Genomic DNA, 18,051 nt, shown 5'->3' with positions numbered 1-18,051 from the left:
ATGGTCCTCAAAGTAAGCAGACGGTCTCAGGTTATATTTTATTTTTCCATTTGGAGTGTGAATGCAGGCCCTGGGACCATAAGCAGCATCTTGAAGTGTATGGACAGCTGTTTTGAGCTACAAAACTCACCTCAGAAAACAAGCAGAGGAAGTGGGATGCAAAATACACAACCTGAACCAATAGATCTATAGGTGACTGAGAGCCAATTTCCACATTAATGTGAATACAAGGGTGAGTCCATTTGAAGACAGGTCTCCAACGATTTAATGGGACCCCATGGACAAGCCTGGCAGGAAGACACGTGTGTGTGTGTGTGTGTGTGTGTGTGTGTGTGTGTGTGTGTGTGTGCCTGAAGGCTGGGCTGGGGCTCAGGCTGAGGCTGAGTGCAACCTGCCCTTATGCCTTTTTTGCTGCTCTACCACTTCATCCACAGCTCCACTTCTGGCTTTTTTGTTAATTGATTGGAGATGAGATTCTGATGGACTCTCCTACCATGGCAGGCTTCAACTCTGATCTTCAAATCCCAGCCTCATGAGTAGCTAGTATTAAAGAAGTGAGGCACTGGAACCTGTCAGGAAGCCTCTTAAATAACAGAGCTATTTTTAGGGAGACAGGAAACACCTTAGTCCAAAAGATGGTGTTGAGTTTTCATGTTTTAAAAGAAAAAAATGCACTCAATATTGAAGTGTGAAGTAATATTGAAGGAAAGAAGACAGCAAACTTTCATAAATCTGGTGTTGTGAAAGCCCATCAGACATGAGTGTTTCATATAGGAATCAAAATAATATCTATGTGGCAACATTGAGACTCACCCATGTGGTCACGTGAACTGGTTGAAGACCTATTCTCAGACCGACTAACCTTCAAAAGTCTGGGATTCTGCTCTGTGGAAGATGTTTCCCAGTCACACTTGTAAGTCTCTTAGTTCTGTTTTTCACACTTCTCATCCCTCATTCTTAGTATTCACCAAGTATCTTTTCCATTGCTGCTACAGAAGATGCTTTCAATGTCACTGTAAGAAGTGGCGCTGTAGCTCAAGTGGTAGAGCGCTCGCCTTGAGCTGAAGAGCTGAGGGACAGCGCCCAGCCCAGGCCCAGAGTTCAAGCCCCACGGCCAACCAAAAAAAAAAAAAAGAATCTTTGGGGCTGGGAAGGTGACTCAGTGGTAGAGCACTTGCCTTGCATGCTCGCGGCCCTGGGTTCGATTCCTCAGCACCACATAAGAAAAAAGCTGGAAGTGGCGCTTTGGCTCAAGTGGTAGAGCACTAGCCTTGAGCTGAAGAGCTGAGGGACAGCGCCCAGTCCCAGAGTTCAGGCCCCACGACTGGACCCCCCCCCCCAAAAAAAAGAAAGTAATATCAATGTCACTGTAAGGATTCATCTAATAAGAGAAACTTGTTTGAAGAACTTTAATACTTATATTAATAATATCATTACTAATAAAGAGTATTATTCAAGAACTACTTTAAGATAAATAAAACATGATTCAGAGAAGTTATGTAGTTTGGATATTAAATCTGATAACACACATATATTCCTAGGCCATTACAAATCTGTAGTTACTTCAATCTTACAATACAAATGTTCTTAAAAAAGAAAGTGTTGATAATATAAGCAACCCAGTAGTTGTTGAATGAGATAAATATAGTGAGGACTTCTGTTGAGCTAGTACACACTGGTTCTTGCTCTGAAAGCATCACTTACCTGTTCTGAGAGCCAGTCAGGCTTAAGTAGGACACATGCTTCCGGATGACAGACCTGCCTGGCATTCACTGCCTAAGTCCATTCAGGCCCACAGCCCATAGGCAATATAGAACAATCTTCAGAACAGTCATCCTGACTTTAAAGTTCAAGCCTCTAATCCTAGCTCATCAGCAGACTGATGTCTGAGGATTGTGGTTCAAAGTCACCCTGGGCAGCAAAGTCTGGAAGACTCTTATCTCCAGTTAACCACAAAAAAAGCCACAGTGGAAGGGATAAACTGAGAGCAAGGGAAGGGGTGTAATTGTCCCCCAAAAATGTATTCATTACCTGACAACTGTTTAATTTAACTGACTTAACTGTTACCCCTCTGAACGTCATATTCCTAATAATATTTTTTTAAGAAAAGGAAAGATGAGTCTGGGAAGGTGGCTCAATTGTAGAGTGCTTTCCTTGCATTCATGAGGCCCTGAATTCAATTCTTCAGTACCATATAAGCAGAAAGAAAGCTGGAAGGCACACTGTGGCTCAAGTGGTAGAGCACTAGCCTTGATCTGAAGAGATGAGGGACAGTGCCCAAGCCCAGAATTCAGGCCCATAACTTACAAAAAAAATAAAGAAAAGGAAATAAAAAAGGAAGAGTATTGCTGCCAGGCTCAGTGGCCAAGCCTGTAATCCTAGCTATTCATGAGGCTGAGGATCAGTGATTGAAGCCAACTTGGGTAGGAAAGCCTATACGACTTTTATCTCCAATTATGTACAAAAAAACCTAGAAGTAGAGTTGTGGCTCCAGTGGTAAAGCAGTAGCCTTGAGGGGAAAAACATAAACTACAGGGATAGTATCCATTTCCTGAGTGCAAGCCCCAGAAAGGCACAGAATAAAAGAAGGAAAGACACTATGAACTTGGTTTATCTGTACCTGAGATGTCCTTGTTAGAGACGATTATGGACTGAAACTCTGAACAGGGCATACTAGGTCTGGCATTTTTTTCTGCACAAACTGTGTGCACAACCATCTTAACTCCTTCGCTATTCTATAGTTGCAGGTTGCATTATCTTCTCACCATGGAAGAGATCCAGTATTTACTTTCCCTAGGGTACCTGCTTCCTTGTCTTCTGCTCTTTATTCATGGATAGCAGTATTTTAACTGAGAATGCAAGGAGGAGGATTGGCAAGGCCTTGAAAAAGAGAATTTGCTAGAAGTGGGTGAGACAGTGGTGATAATACCCAGGACCAGGTGAGCATTTTGGTGATGATTGGGCATGGTGTGTCATTCTTTATCAATATGCTGAGGGGCCATGGGCATGAAGAGGAGGCCTCAATACCTCCTGGGGTCATTCAGATTACACAGATATAAGCCAGCTAATCTTCCTCTCACTTTCCCAGCATGGAGTTATGGGTCCTGCCTGGAAGGGGACTCATGCCCAAGTATGGACAGCTATCCACACAACATCCAGTTGTGTCCTCTACGTTGTTACTTCATTGAGAGCAGTGCAGCACAAATCACATGGAGCATGTCTAAATCATTAAAGGGATGGGAAAGTGGTTCTATGTTATATGGACCAAGACAGACAGAGAACACCATATAAGTTCCCTTTCAGAGACCCCACTTCTGTTCAATGGCCAAGAGAACATACAGGAAAACCTCCAGAAGGAGGAGCTATGTTCCTAACCTGGACCCTTCACTGCATGATTTCCCAAAGCTTATGGATACAATAAAACTAAATCTCTCCAAGATCAGGCACGAAGTCTCTCAGAGACCATTGCCCACATCTGTGAGGAGAGCATAGGAGGTAAAATGGACTGTCAGGGAGGGGAATAGCCAGAGAGTGTCTCCGTGACATCTCTGGCATCCAGTATTCAGATAATTAGGGAAAGGTTATGAAAGCCTATTTGGTGTGGATAATGAATCATTGCAGCAGGTGGCACAGAGGATGGGAAAGCTAGTTGAAGAATACATGGGTCCCATCAAGTCCCAAGATGTGCAGATCTACCATCAAGAGAGCTGGACTATATGTTGGATATGTTACATGATAGCCTTTGCTAATGCCAGGTCTTAGACATGTGTTATACTACAGTGACTCTGCTGTCTACTACCACAAATGCATGTAAGAGAGAGAAACTTGATACAGTTGCTGACGTCACCAAGATCATCCTAAGGAAGAACTTCGTAGACATTATCATCTGATTGTGTGTGGGGTCTGGGGTGGGGGGGGGTGTATGTGTGGACACTAGAGATTCAACTTTGGGTCTGGACAGTGCCCCTGAGTCTCTTTTGCTCAAGGCTTGTACTATAGCTCTTAAGCCACAGCTCCACTTTCAGCTTTTTTGATATTTTATTGAAGTCTCACAAGTATTTACTTACAAGATAAACTTTAATTATGAGGTGATATGATTTTAAGGATGATATACTACTATGCAAATGCAATAAATAAAAATGGGAGGTAAAAAGACACTCTAAGGACTATATAGGAAGTTTTATGAAAGCCATGAAAGTATATCTTAAAAAAGTGTTATTAGTGACTTAAACAGCAGTGCTAAATTTTTTGTCCTGTATAAATGAATGAAGTCAGTTATTTCTGTTTAAATGTATAATGTTATTTTTCTCTTTTTACTGTTTGTAATCCATACTATTAATATTAATAGGTGTAGGAGACTCAAGCTGAGCTGTTGAACCTGGAAAAGGTTTGAGAGGTTGGAACATCACCTGAATAGTACTCAGAAAGCTGAGAGCTGACTATGCAAAGGTTAAAACACAGCTCTGTGAAGTAAGCCAGGCCCAAAGAAATATAAGTCCCATGGTTTCCCTTATTTGAAATAACTAGTATATGTCTGAGACAAACAGAAACTGTCAGACAAGTTGATGTTACGTGAAATGAACCCCAAGATAAGGATTCAAATGTTTTTTTTCTTTCTTGAGATTGTTTCCAACATATTTATAAAATGATTTCTTTGTTGCTTTGTATGTACCTCCCCATGGTATTAGCCCTGCTTTCACTGTAGTTGATGTTGGTATAATTTGTGGAAAGGAAGGAAAAAAAAACAAATTGTTTAAATAGGGATACTGGTGGACCCATTGCAAGAATGAGATGTACAACACGTTATGTCGAAAAGCGAACTTTACAACTTTGGGGGGATGTAGGAAGACCTGGAGGGAGGGGTGGGGGGGCGCTACGTGGGGAGGGATGGGAGATGGGAAGGGATAGGAAGGGAAAACAAAGGAGGAGGCAGCAATGCTTGATAAGAAATGTACTCATTATCTTGCCCATGCAATTGTAACTCCTCTGTATGGTATTTTCACAATAAAAAATATATATATATAAATAGGGTTACAGGTGACCCCATTAAAACAATGAAATGTATAAGATGTTATGTTGAAAAATGAACTTTACAACTTCGGTAGGGGGTAGGGGGAAGGAAGGGGGGTTGAGAGGGGAAGGGATGGTAAGGGGAAACAAAGGAGGAGGCAACAATGCTTGATAAGAAATGTACTCACTATCTTGTCAATGTAATTGTAACTCCTCTGTATGGTATTTTCACAATTTAAAAAAAAAGCACAGCTGTGGAGAGTGTTAAGCTATTGCCCCCTTCCATAGTGCTTTAAATGCCTTGAAGCCTGGGAGGTAAAAGAATTGACAACTTAACCTAGGAAGCTAGATAAAATAGACCAAATGTCTGGATTTTCTCTAGGTTGCATTCTCCTTTCTCAAAACAAAAAGGGAACCAGTGTTTCTCACTCACTGTGGTGGCTCTGATTGCTATATAGAAGCTTCATTTTTGCATGTATCCATGGTAACCTTCCCAGTGTGAATCCAAATAAATATGATTGCTTGTATGACCTGGGGCCCAAGTGCCAGTAAGCCTTGGGACCCCAGGTCCTCATTGATTTTTTTTTTCTTTTTCTCTATACCTGTCCGTGTATTTTCTAATTTTCTTCAGCTTGGTATGCTATTGCACTGCCTTGGGTTGCAATTAGCAACAAATATGAATATTCTTGAGTTGTAAAACATAAAGGACTTACAAACTTTCTTATCCCAGATGGCTTCAAACCACAATCCTCAGATCTAAGCCTTCTGAGTAGGATTACAGGCATAAGCCACTGGCAACCAGCATGCATCTGAAGACTTGATGTCAGTGAGATCATTCTTGGGGAATGTCTGCACATCTCAGTCCTCCTCAGCTCTGTTCCTTCCTGTTACCCAAACAGAGTCAACACTTTCACTCCTTTATGTTCAAAATCCTTGAGGTTAGTGAACTGACTTGCCTGCCATGTACCTCCTTTCTATAAATACAATAGTGGGTTTTACTCCTTACCATCGATTAACTAAATTAACTGGGATCCACACAGAGGTGACATGTCCTTTTCTGGATTGCACACCGTACACCTATGTTTTACTTTATCTAATAAAGTTAACATAACTTACCTTGTTTGAGGGTTCTTAGTTCCCATATTTCTTCCTTCTCATCCCTCTTTCCCTTGCACAGAGGGAAGAACCATTTGGAATTGTGAAGAGTGAGTTTTTAGTCATTTTCTGAAAAGCTTTGCCAATGGATCCTGATTTCCAAGTCCTGAGTAACTGGCCTGTAAAGCCTTGTTCTTTAATCTCTCCTCAGCTGACACAAATGACCATATATATCTAAAAAAGGCTTTGGGAAATGAGTTCAGGTTATCAGTTAGGAATCCTTATTACCTGGTCACTGTGCATAAGTTGTTTTTGTTTTTTTTTGTTTTGTTTTGTTTGAATAGTGTACAATTAGTACCAGAATTAGACTTCCAAGTATTTTTTTTTAATTCAAAGCTAGCAGGCTCTCTTATTTGAACCACAGATCAACTTCTGCCCCACACTCTTTATCTTCTGGTGGTAAATAGGACAGAAGTTTCCCACAGGAAGCCAAGGGCACTACACAGTATCCTCAAACCTGAGGACTGTGGTTCACAGCCAGCCTGGGCAGGAAAATCAATGAGCCTCCTATTCCCAACTAATCAGCAAAAAGAAGTGGAACTGTGGCTGAAGTGGTAGAGCAGCAACCTTGAGCATAAAAAAAAGCTAAGAAAAAGCTAAGAAAAAAAGTTTTAAAAAAGGTAAGTGAAAAACAGATCTAGCACTAAGACAACCACAAAATAAATTTTTTTAAAAAGTGCAAGAGAGCACAAAGAGTCTTAAAAATGATAAAAATTAACAAGAAACTGGTGGCTCACACTTGAAATTCTAGCTACTCAAAACACTGAAACTGAGCATTACTATTCCAAGCCAACCAGGACAGGAAAGCCCATTGTGTGTGTGTGTGTGTGTGTGTGTGTGTGTGTGTGTGTGTGTGTGTGTGTGTGTGTGTGTGTGTGTGTGTATGAGTATGTGTGTGTTCCTTTCTAGGATATGATCTACAAGTTTTTGCTTGACCATTTCCAATCTTTTGGAGGTTAATTTGAGATAAGAGTCTCATGAACTTTCCTTGTCTCCTGACAATGAACCGCAATCAGTATAAGTCAGGACCTTGTGGGAGTGTCTATACTTACCTCCTACTAACCACCAAAACCAAAAAATGAACCAAATTGCAACTGTTACTAAAGTTTTAGAGCATTCTATCCTTCAGCAGGATTGGTGAGGCCCTAAAAACAAGACAGAGAACCAACAAATACATAAATGTATTTGACGAAGAAAAGAGCCAATTAGTTTTTTATAATATAGACTCATATCTTTAATCCAAGCTGAAATGTAAAGATCACAGTTCGAATCCAGCCTGGGCAGGAAAGTCCAACTAACTTCTTTTTGAGTGTGCTAGACATGGGCTTGAACTTGAGGGTTTTTACTCAAGTTTAAAAATACTACTTCCTGTATCATGTGCTGAATTGGAGATGAGACTGATGGACTTTCTAGCCCAGGCTGGCTTTAATCTGTAATCCTTAGATTTTAGGATACTGTGTAGTGCCTTGGTTCCCATGGGACTCTTATTTACTATTAACCACTAAAAGAAAAATAGAGGCAGAAGTTGAGCTGAGGCTCAAGTAGTAGAGCCTGCTAGCTTTGAAATGAAAAACAAAATACCCAAAACAAAACAAAACAACCCTCAGCGAGAGTCACTAGGCCTTGAATTCAAGCCTCCTCCCCCCCCAAAAAAAAGACCTCAGTAGTTGAGTTTTTGTTCCTGCTAGCTTTGAGCAAAAAACAAAAGGCCAAAAATCTCATGGACAGTGAAGTAGTGTGGCCTAAATATAGAGCCTGCTAGTTTTGATCTAAAAAAAACAAGCCAGGTGCCTCTGGCTCATGCCTGTAATCCTTGCTACTCAGGAAGCTTAGATCTGAGAATCACATTTGGAAGCCAGCCTCGGCTAAAAGGTCCCCTGGTGACTGTTTTTTCCAACTAAGTAGAAGTGGCACTATGTCTGAAAATAGTAGTGTGCCTGCTGTGTCCCCGATGGACAGTTCCTAGGCATTGAGTTCAAGCCCCAAAACTGACAATATCAATAAATTAATTAATTAAATACTGAGCATAAATGAGTAGGCCCTAATAATAAAGGACATGAACTTTGAAAAAGGGGGAAGGGACAATCAAATAAATGAAAAGGTGGAAAGGGAGCATATTAAGGCCTTCTAAATCAAAACTGTAATTCTACCTGCTCAGATTACTGAAAACTGAGGACTTTGGTTCAAGCCAGCCCAGGCAGGAAAGTACAGGAGACATATTTTACTGTGTTCAGTATGGGGGCTTGAACTTGCTATGTTTTGCTCATGGCTACAGGTCTACATCTTCCAACCTCTAGGTGGTTATTAGAGATAATTGTCTCATTGACTTTCTTGCCCAAGACTGGCATTGAAACATGATTCTCAGATTTCAGTCCTTTCTGTAATGCTCTTGACTTTCTATTGATATTCTAATCTCCTATTAACCACAAAAAAATGCAAAAGTTGAGCTGTGGCTCAAGTAGTGAAACCAGCTACTATTAAGGTAAAAATAAATAAACCTCAAGGAAAGTCATCATGACTTAATTTCAAGACCTAAGAACCACCACTCAATTAAAAAAAAATAGAACCTCAGTCACTGTGACCTGAGTTTAAGCCCTAGAAAAAGAGCTGCAAAAAAGAAAAACAGCCTGTAGTTTACCTGTGGTCAAAGTTGTAGGTCATGGTAGTTTCAAGGGAAACAAAAAATCAGCATAATAGCTAGTGCCTAATAACAAATGCCAAAAAGAAAGAAATAATAAATAACTGAAAAGGTGAAAGAAGAGGTAATTAAAGATTTGTAAATGTTGACTCACACTTATAATTCTGAGTGCTAAGGAAACAGAAATCTGTAGGTCATGGTTCAAAGCCATACTGGACAGGAAAGTCCATGAAACTTGCTTCAGTGTGTTCAGTCGAGGGACTTAAAATTGAAGTGTTTTGCTCAAGGCTACAGCTCTACTATCTTCCACCTATTAGGTTGACTGGAGATAAGAGGCTCATTGACTTTCCTGCCCAGGCTGACTTTCAACTCTGATCCTCAGATTTCAAGCCTCTCTGTACTGCCCTGGACTACCCATGGAATTCTTGCCTCATATTAATCACTTAAAAAAGGCAGCAGTTTAGCTGTGGCTCAAGTAGTAGAGCCATCTACCCTTCAGTTAACTAAGTAAATCAATAAAACCTCAGAAAGAGAGGAGAGGAATGAGAGTGAAAGACAGAACGTCTTACAATAAGCAAAAGGAAAGAAATGTATATATCACCTGGAAGAAATAATTGTATTGTCAAAGCTTATAGAATTGTATTGTCAAAGCTTATAGAATTCACAAACTTTATCGACCATAATAATGACAATTTGCATTATGAAGGTTAAAATATGTTTGTGACTTCAACTAAATATCACTATTCCACAATATTCTGAAATAAGAGAAATTTAGGTAATCTCCTAATCTCAATAATAGTAAAAATCTCAGAAAGAGTCACCAGGCCTTAATTTCAAGCCCTAACACCAACGTGCCTAACTCCGGCCAAACACACACACACACACACACACACACACACACACACACACACACACACACAGAGAGAGAGAGAGAGAGCAGGAGCTGAGTTCTCACGCTTGGAGCAGAAGCCAAATGAAACAAAAAGTAGACTGTAGTAGACCTATGGCTTAAGTAATAAAGCAAGCTGCTTTTAAGAGAAAAGAAAAGAAAACTTGAGTATGAAGGCAAGGCCCTAAGCCCCTGACTCTTCCCAGAATGGAAATCAGTCATGGAATCCAACAGAATGTGGCCCTTCAGTTCTAGGCCCTCCTATCAAAAATAGATGGTAGGCTTGTTCTTGGCTTCTGGCACAAGTACCTTGTGTAGAGGAAGCCCCTCCTCTTGCTTCCTGGATCCCAGGGTTCAGCCTCTCTTGTGAGTCAGGGTGGGAGGTGGATGGCAGTGTGGCAAGAGGTTCCAAATAGAGTGGCAGCTGTGCTAATTGACTTGAGGCTGACAGCTGGATGCCAGGGCTAAGTGATAACAGGTAGCTATCTCTGATTACCCAGCAGTAGGCAGACTGAGTTGGAGCACCTGCTGGCTCTGCCTATCAAGTCCACCCCATCTCCTCTGCCCCGTAACAACCAGAGGTTTAAATGGGGATCTGAGTTGGCTGTGTCAGATTCCTGCTCCCCAGCCCTACCTGTTTTCCTCTGTGTACACCACTGCTGAGGACACGCATCCAACTGCTTTGCAGCCCTACACCGTGAGGGAGATCGTGTACATACAGGCAAGCCACTTTGGCAACCAGATTGGCGCAAAGGGGAGCAAGACACTGGCCTAGGATCCTAGTCTCAAATTTAGGGGGATGAGGAGGAAGAGGACGGGGTTGGAGGGTGCAGGTGGTGGTGGTCATGTCTAGGCTGAGGTAGGTGGGGCTCCATAGTAGTCCCTAACCTCCTAGAAATCAAGTCCCCCAGATAGTTTCCCCAATTTCCCTAATTTGTGTGGCCCAGGTGGGTGTGGTTTTTTAAGCAAAGCTGGGGTGGTTTCAAATCCCTTGCATGTCTTAGTCTTACCTGAGACTCAAGTCATTGTACTTAGTTTCTTGGGAATAGACTAATGCATTTTTGGTCTGATTTGAAAGAAAGGAGTGCAGTGTCTTTGAGCTGACAGATACAGAGGATTCCCTTTTTGTCAACTGATGAGTATTAGATAATTGAGAACAGTTCATCCACCTTAATGCAAATTTCTCTGAGTTTTCATGCCCTATCTCAGTTCCCTTAAGTTGGGTGTTTTCTAAATCCGTGGTTGTCGGTGCATGCTCTGAGGACCCTTGGGGTTCTGGAGACCCTTCTAGCTGAGTCTTCAAGTTACTGCTTTGGCAATTTCATGTCCATATAAGGCCAGGTTCTCATCATAGAATCCAAACAGAATATGGTATCCCGTAAGATGGAATAAACTTAGGAGAACCCAGATGTCTTCTATTCAGCCAGATAGCAAAGAGATTAACAAAACTAAAATACCATCAATTTTTGTGCTTTTTTTAATTTAAAAAATTAATTTTTTTACAAAAATATTTGTGTCAACAGGACTTGGGTTTCTTATAGTTCTTTTAAAATCCATTGTTTGGACAGTTAACATTCTAGGCCATAATACACTTCTAGTTCCATCTCAGTTTTGGGAAATGCTAAGCGATGAGCACAACATTGACTGCACTGGCAACTATTATGTAGACAGCAGCTTACAGCTGCAGAGAATCGAGGTATATTACAACGAGGCAGCTAGTGAGTGTCTCCTGTCTGGCTTCCAATACTGTGGCAGAATAGGTCCCTGGGGAATACTAATGACAAGGAAGGAGTTCCTGCCTTTCTTAGGGTGGTATTGTAGTTCGAATTTGGGGCCTCAATCTTGTAAGTCAAGTGCTGTATCCACCTGAGCCCCTCCACCATATATTTTGTTTTAATTTTTGAGTATACACTTGTGAATTTCCTCAGGAAAGCCTTTTACTGAATTCCCCCTACCTGTACTTGCTGACTAGCCACAGCTGGATTTTTTTTTTTTTTTTTGTCATGGGGCTTCAACTCTGGGCATAGGCATTGTCCTTCATCTCTTCAATCTTTCTTTTCCTTCTATTACCAGGGGTTCCTTTTTTTAGAACTCTCTGGGCTTCTGGGATAACTCCTTCTAGCTTAGTTTAATTCATTAATTCTGCTTATTGTAACATATTTGGAAATTTTAAGTTTTTATGTTTACTATGCGTGAGCCGCAAAACCGCTTGTGAAGTTGTAGGAGTTTTTGGAGGCAGCATCACATCAGATGATTGATTGGGGCATCACCCACATTTAATCTTTGGTCCTAGTCTTTATTATTTAGAGAAGTCATCTCTATTGGACTGGAAAGAAACAACATGCTCTGTTCACGGATCAATAGAAAAATAGCCAAAACGAGAATAAAAGCAATGAATGTACAGCCAAGAAGAATATAGTAAGAATAAAGGTAGAGGCTATAAAGGTGCAGCCAAGTGTATGGGAAGCCTTGAACCAACACCCCCTTCCTGCAGGCATGCTTCCTTAAAGCTCTTTGTCTAAGGCGATCTCATGCAGACTCCGCAGGAGGTGGCATGACACCAACTATTTCAGGTAGTTTCTTGGAAATGAGAGTCTCCCAGAATTTCCTGCCCCAGCTGGCTTCAATCTGCGATCCTAAGATCTCAGACTTTTGAGTAGCTAGAATTTCACCCTTCAGCAACCAGAGCCCAGTTGCATTGCCCTCTTTAAAATACAGATTAAATTTCTAAAAAAAATTTTTGAAATTGAAAATTTTAAAGATGGATGTTCAGTCATTAATATATATGTGAATAGTCCAAATCATAAAGCATAAATAAAGTGTCTCACCCTGAAATCTATAACACTTCTGGACTTCAGCATTTTGAATATGAATACTTAGCCAACAATAAATTCTTTTTAAGGTTTTTAAAGTAAAAAACATTGTTGTGATGTAGAAAAACCCAATAATAATGTGTAAACACTGCTTTTAAGTGATATATATTGTCTTTCCTAATACAAACAACCTTACTGAAGTCTACAGAGTAGATTGTCAGTTTTTGTAACTGTCAATGTGAAATTCATTTAATTTTATATAAAGAGTTTCCATTCTACATCATTGTATACAAACAGAATCGTAGATAATTGGTTTTCCTGTGTAATAAACCAATGAAAAAGTGCAAACAAAAGGACAGAGCTATTTAATGTATTTGAGTTTTATAGATCTACATTTGGGGATGTCCTCACCTTCGTATTTTGTGGTGATATTGCTTAAGTAAGATATAAGACTTTAATCTTGTGGTTCCTTGGTTGAGAGTCGTTGTGTGGAATTGTGTCACTGCTATGAACAGTATTTTATGTTGTGTCTTTATTAGATCCTGTATATCAGGCAGGATGGCCAGTTTTCTTCATGTCATTGTTTAGGAAGGGGGCAGTCTCAAACTCATGTTTATATCATTTTAACTGATATCCCTTTTGAAAAATCAGGTTAAATGGCAAATTGCAAGTAATTGCCCAAGGTTGCTCTGAGTATTTGAATACAGGGAAATGTGCTATTTGATAACAATTATTGAAAAATTATAACACAAGAAATATGAATTTTATGTATTTTCCCCAGGAAAGCATTATGCTTGAATTTCCCTTACATCTACTTGCTGAAGAGCCACACCTGGCTCTTTTGTTTTATTTGTTTGTTTTTTTTGTCGGCAGTGGCACTTAAACTCTGGGCCTATGCACTGTGCCCCAACTCTTCTGTTCAAGACAAGCAGCCCTACCACTTAAGCCACAGTGCCATTTCTGGTTTTCTATCAGTTTATTGGAGATAAGAGTCTCACAGACTTTCCTGCCCAGGCTGGCTTTGAACAGTGATGATCTCCAACTCCACAGTTGCTAAGATTATAGGCATGAGCCACTGGTGCTCTGCACCTAGCTACTTTTAATTGGGGAAGGGAAGGGATAGTGGGAGAACAACAAAGGAGTGGGTAACAATGTTCGACAATAAATGTTCTCATTTCCTTACTCATGTAACTGTAACTCCTCTATACAGCACCTTTACAATAAAAATAAAATTAACAAAAAAGAGAAAGCTTCTTGCTGATAGGCACTGATGACTCACACCAATAATCCTAGCTACTCAGGAGGCTGAGAAATGAGAATCATCGTTCAAATCCAACCTGGGCAGGAAAGTCCCTGAGAACCTTATCTACAATAAACAACTCAAAAAACTGAAAGTTGGACTGTGGCTCAAGTGATAGAGTGCTAGCCTTGAGCTGAAGAGCTGAGGGACAGTGCCCAGGCCCAGAGTTCAAGCCCCACCATGAACAACAACAACAAAAAAAGGTGTTGTCATCTTTCTTTTGCCTCACTCAAAGCCTGATGCTCATCTTTGCCTCCTGAGTAGCTGAGATTTCAGCCACCATGCCCAAAGCAAAGGAATAAAATGCATGGAAATAGACAACTGCAAACGTCCTTAAAGTTGCTGAAGCCTCTTGCATGGTGATTCATTCTCAAGATATCTTTTCTGTTTCCATGTCTGAAATGCTGTAATTTATATAATGAATGCTGAGAGCCACTTAGAATCATAAGCTCTGCTCCTAAGTTCCTTGTCAAGTATAGGCCCAAGTCAACTCTTGTTCCCACAGGCAACAAATATGTTCCTCGGGCCATCATGGTGGACCTAGAGCCTGGCACCTTAGACTTAGTAGGATCGGAACCATAGAGTTTCAGACCAGACACTTCATATTTAGTATGTCAGCATGGTCCATAGAAGATGGCTAACAGGCACCCCTCCTTTGTAACATCCAGACACTCCAGTTCCCAGAGCTGAGCTGAGCCTTTATTCATCTAGATATCATCCTCACCTAACCCACCTATTTCAGTCCACGGGAGTCATGTCCCTGTCCACTCAATCAGCACAGATAAATACCAGTCTGCAAACAGCCTCTGAAGGGAATGAACAGCGAGCAGGGAACGCCTCCAACAAGGTTTCAGCGTTGCTGGCCCTTTCAAATACCTGGCAATAACAGGGAACCATTTCAGGACACCAGAAATCAAAGCACAGCTATGTGTGAGCAAGGTGCAGACAAGTGCCTGCAGCTTAGCTTCCCTCTGACCATTCTGTTCTCCTGTTCCTCTTGTGAAAGTAAGTACTTTTCCAGTATTGAGGCAGGCTCTGTTCATTTTTTTTGGTCGGTCGTGGGGCTTGAACTCTAGGCCTGAGCACTGTACCTCAGCTCTTCAGCTCAAGGCAAGCACTCTACCGCTTGAACCACAGCATCCCTTCTGGCTTTTTCTGTTTATGTGGTGTTGAGGAATCGATCCCAGGGCCTTGTGCATGTGAGGCAAGCACTCTACCACTAAGACCCCTTCCCATCACCAGGCTCTGTTCATTTTTAGAAGTACGTGGTTTGGGTTAAAATGTATCTTCCTCCACATTGTCTTTACTTTCTTTAGAACCTGGTTGATTTGTAGGGTCCCAGATACATTGAAAACATTTCCTGGGGGCTAGGAAGGTGGCTCAGCAGTACCGTGCTTGCCTTGCATGCATGAGGCCCTGGGTTCGATTCCTCAGCACCATATAATCAGGAAAACAAAGCCAGAAGTGGTGCTGTGGCTTAAGTGGTAGAGCACTAGCCTTGAGCTGAAGAGCTGAGGGACAGCGCCCAGGCCCAGAGTTCAGGCCCACGACTGGACCCCAAAAAAGAAAACATTTCCTTTATTTCACCAGTGTATCTAAAATAATAGCCAAAGTTGCTCAGAGGAGCCTATAGTCTTCACAATACGTACAGCAAAGTCATTATTCCTGGAGTATGTGTCTCATCATGTCTTTGTGTCTGATAGGCCAGAACAGAGCAGGCAATAACTGGGCCAAGGGCCACTACACAGAGGGAACCGAGCTGGTGGAGTCAGTGCTGGAAGTGGTGAGCAGAAAGGTGTGTCTGTCTCCAGGGTTTCTAGCTGGCCTACTCCCTGGGAGGTGGCACCAGGTCAGGCATGGGCACCCTGATTCTCAACAAGATCCAAGAGGAGTTCCCAGACAGCATCATGAACACCTTCAGTGTCATGCCCTTGCCCAAGATGTTGGACACTGGCACCTTAGACTCAGTGAGATTGGAACCATTTGGCCAGAGTTTCAGACCAGACAACTTCATATTTGATATGTCATCATAGTCCATGGGAGATGGCTAACGGGCACCCCTCCTCCCTAACATCCAGACACTCTAGTTCCCAGTGCTGGGCTGAGCCTTTATCCACCTAACCCTATCATCCTCACCTAACCCTACAACACCATCTTGTCTGTCCTCCAGTTGGTGGAAAATGCAGATGAAACTTTCTGCATTGACAACAAGGCCCTGTATGACATCTGCTTTTACACCCTGAAGCTGCCCATGCCCACCTATGGAGACCTGAACCACCTGGTGTTGGCTACCATGATCAAGGTCACCACCTGCCTGCACTTCCCTGCCCAGCTGAATGCAGACCTGCGCAAGCTGGCTGTGAACACGGTGTCCTTGCCCTGCCTGCGCTTCTTCATGCCTGGCCTTGCACCCCTGACTAGCCGTGCCAGCCAGCAGTACAATGCTCTCTCAGTGCCCAAGCTCACCCAGCAGATGTTTACACCAAGAACACGATGGTCACCTGTGATCCCCGCCATGGCTTCTACCTGACAGCGGCTGCCATCTTCCAAGGCCGCATGTCCATGAAGGAGGTGGATGAGCAGATGCTCAACTTGCAGAACAAGAACGGCAGCTACTTTGCAGAATGGATCCCCAACAACGTGAAGACACTTGTGTGTGACATTCCCACACATGGCCTCACGATGTTGGCCACATTCATTGGCAACAACACGGCCATCCAGGAACCCCTCAAGCACACCTCAGAGCAGTTCAGTGCCATGTTGCAGCACAAGGCATTCTTGCACTGGTATACAGGTGAGGGCATGGATGAGATGGAGTTCACTGAGGTTGAAAGCAACATCAATGACCCGGTGTCCAAGTACCAGCAAATCAAAGATGCCACTGCTGATGAACAGGGGGAATTTGAAGAAGTCTTGTGGAAGAAGAGGTTTAAGACTTCCCATTGCTAGCAGTGCAACAGGAATGCCAGAGCCTGCCTACTGCTTCTCAAATAAATGGTGCTTTCCTGAGCTACTGTTGTCCTGCAGTGGGACCTTGCTATGTATCATCATGCTCAGCCTTCTCTGTCAGGAACTCACTGACAGTGAATGTAAAAATGCAGATTTCTTTTAAATATGATTGTTTTAAAACCCTATTTGTATAAATAAAGAAGTATACATTTTATACCCTGAGCCCTTATTCTTCTTTAGAATCCTTTTTATTCTTTCAGTGTATTTGAAATATAAATTTGGCCAGAAGGATTTAATCTTAGCAATATAGGACTGGTGCTCAAGAGGAGTATTAAATTCATGGTTTTTTTTGCTATTTTGAAGAGGAGGATGACAAGTGCCAATGTTGTTGTTTTTCTCCCTGGCCCAGTTTTATAGTTTTCAATCTCTCAAAAGCATGCAAGTAGCAAAAAAGCAGTTTGAAGAGAAAGAAAACTAGATCCAGATGCTACTTCTCCTTCAGACAACCACAGGTTCTTGTCTCATGTCCCATCAGAGGGATTTCAGTCACATTCCCCAGAAACAGTATCAGGAACACTGATCCCTGTGTTTAGAGTTCAGTTGGCAATGAAGCAGCACTCACAGGATGAGTGCAAGTTCCTGGTTGCCAGGGTAGTTTCTCAAGGTGTCTGGCAGCTTTAAGTACAGAAGTGATTCTAGCTGTTTGAGGGAGTGAGAGGCTGAGAAGCTGACCAGTCCCATAGTGTATCAAGAACTGCTTGACACAGTACTTCCAAGTCAAACAGAGGAGGGGAGACATGGCCTCTCCCAATGACCCATTCTCATGTTCATTTTTCCAGCAGTCAAAGCTGTCTGAGGCCCACAGGGTGTTGTAAGGATATAAGGGATGGATGGATCTAGCCTGTTGGGTATGTTTACTTTACATGAGTGAAACAGAAATCTCAATTGCTTAGAACCTACAATGGCCAGGAAGAGGGTGAACACTTCTGTTTTCACTGGAGGCCAAATCAATCACTGGTTCTTTTTGCCAGAATCTTTCACTCTTCTTTCAGTGAGGCTCCAGGCAGGTTGTCTGTGCCAAGCATTCCTCCATGGCCACCAATAACCTGTAAGAGTATGTTTTTCTTCAGAAACAGGGCTATGGGAATACTGCAACTTATAGAAAGCTCTAAGGAAAAGGTACTTCTGGGTGAGGTGCAAGTACCTTGTTGCTAGTAAAGTTGGGAGATGGTAAGTTCCATAAGTTTTCCTCTACCAGCCCTGAGGTTGGGGTAGGGTGGGGAGGGGTGGGATAGAG

At 42.1% G+C, this 18,051-nt stretch overlaps 1 pseudogene; it reads left to right on the top strand.

The window, feature by feature from the left end:
• On the top strand, positions 1-17,732 carry LOC122096757 (annotated as a pseudogene).
• Positions 17,733-18,051: the final 319 nt, after the last annotated feature.

Source organism: Dipodomys spectabilis, unplaced genomic scaffold (genome assembly GCF_019054845.1).
Source record: "Dipodomys spectabilis isolate Male_0828 unplaced genomic scaffold, ASM1905484v1 ptg000388l, whole genome shotgun sequence".
NCBI lineage: Eukaryota > Metazoa > Chordata > Mammalia > Rodentia > Heteromyidae > Dipodomys > Dipodomys spectabilis.
This window is presented reverse-complemented; position numbering and strand designations above follow the sequence as displayed.